A 2,088-nucleotide genomic window follows, 5' to 3' on the forward strand; every position below is an offset into this window, starting at 1 on the left:
CCCCAAAATGATTAGTAAAGAAAAATGTAGGCATTAACACACCCTTTTAATTTGTTTTAAATAGTTTTAAGGTTTAAAAAAGTGTTTAAAGTTTGCAATTCCTACTGGGTAAACATTATCTGAATGAATACCCTAACGGCAAACCACTGTAAAATGCTTCAGCTGTATTTGGGACAGAGGGGTAGGGGTTATCTTCAAAGCACCCCAGCTTTCTTGAGAAGGTCAGAGGTACACTGGTTTGTGTTATTGTGACATCTATTAGGTGACCTAGATTGTTATCCTTCAGCAAGGGCTTTACTTTGCCAGAAGGACATTACGCTTGACCTCCAAACTTGGCTGACAATTTACTGATGAGATTCCTAACCTTTGGGTTGCTCTGATATTTTGACATATTTGCTGGGATAACTTCAGGATCCTACATGGCTGCAAAGAACCTCTGGGTCACTAAGAATTTCATTGAGCCCATTCCTGCCATTCCAGGCATGCCCCCCCATTCCAGGCCTTCCTCCAGGAAAATTACTAGGCATTCCCCCAGGAAAACCACCTGGAAAAGAGCCATGCTGAGCTCCCGATTGTCTTCTGGGCTCTCTGATGCTCTTCTGGAGCCTTCTTAACTCTTTCTATTCTTTCTTCGATCTCTCCACGTTTTTGCTCATACTTTCTCCAATGTTCTGCAATGCTCTGGGCCCTTGGTTGAACTTCTTTCAACATGGCACTAGCATCTTCATCATAACCCAGTTTACAAGCAAGGACAAGATCGTTTGCTGCTTCTTCCCAATGGCCCAAAAGTCTGTGAGCTTTCCCTCACCACTTGTCAGGTCGAGCTGAATCAGGATTTATTTCAATGGCTCTGTCACAGTCTCGAACGGCAGCATTTGGCTTCTGTGATATGATGAAGACACTGGCTCTCTTGGCGTACGGAATAGCCAAGCATGGGTTCAGCTTGATGGCCTCTGTAAACAAGTCAGTGGCTTTCTGTAGTTCACCATCATTAGGGCTTCAGTGGCGGCTACTTTCTTATCATTTGCCTGACCCATCATCTCCTCAGTTATCTTTTTCTTTTTTCTTTTTTTGAGAGGTTTCTGCTACAGGGCGTGTGTGCTTGCCAGAAAGACAGAGAGAGACAGAAAGTGAGAAATCTCCCCCCCCACCCCACAATCCCTTCTCCATTCTCCTCCCGGGATCCTGGACATGTACGCACACATGCCCGGCATGAGTTTAAGCCTCCAGGTCCGGGATTCAAACCTCAGTCCACTACATGGGAGTTCAACAACATAGCCGTTACGCCAACTGCTGTCCCTCCTCAGTTATCTTGATATGCTCTTCAGATTTAGCTTTCTGAGTAGCTGGTGGTACTTGTCCCCGCCCCCCCTCCCCCATGCTCTCTACCCACTCTCTCGGGAAGCACGGTTCCTTGGTGTACAGAATGCTGGGATCCTGTGACAGTTTCAGGAAGACCCAGAGCTCACTCACTTTGTGGGAGGCCATGGCAGGGAAGTGGCAAGAGGAAGGGAGCGTGGCTGAGGCTGGAACCAATAGCAGGCCTGGGCGCTGGCTCAGCGTGACAGTGTACAGTGGGGCGGCCGTTTGTCCTCAGTGTTGACTTCACTCTAGTCTAGACACCGCTTGTGTCCTAGGTGGTGGCAGCCCTGGCAGCCATCTCCTTTATTGTTAACTGTCGGGAAAGAGATCCTTGTTCCAGAATTCCCTGGCTAATGTCCTCAACTTCACTCTGATTGGATCAGTCCAGGTAATCACTGAACTATTCAGGGTTGGTCACTCAATTGAATGTGCTGGTTGGCTTTGTCTTTGTCACATGGGCCATCCTTGGAGCTCGGGGCAAAATCAGGGGGCTGTGGGAGATAGGGAATGGAGAACAAACTGGAAAGTAACTGATGAATGTCTGCCACCCCACCCTCCTCGCTTCCTCCACCCCCATAGCCGCGGGAGTGCCTCCGTGCTCCACGCAGCTCTCCCTTGAGAGAACCTGCTGGGGAGGAGCTGACAGCTACCAGCTGCCGCACCTTCACTTTCTGACCTGCCAGTGTTGACACCGAGGCCACACTCCCCAGGCTGCTCCCAGACACT

General features: G+C 49.2%; 1 pseudogene; it reads right to left on the minus strand.

Moving 5' to 3' along the window:
- Positions 1 to 313: 313 nt before the first annotated feature.
- LOC102474868 (hsc70-interacting protein pseudogene) lies at positions 314 to 1,380 on the minus strand (annotated as a pseudogene).
- Positions 1,381 to 2,088: the final 708 nt, after the last annotated feature.

This window comes from Tupaia chinensis, unplaced genomic scaffold (genome assembly GCF_000334495.1).
Source record: "Tupaia chinensis unplaced genomic scaffold, TupChi_1.0 Scaffold000570_1, whole genome shotgun sequence".
NCBI lineage: Eukaryota > Metazoa > Chordata > Mammalia > Scandentia > Tupaiidae > Tupaia > Tupaia belangeri.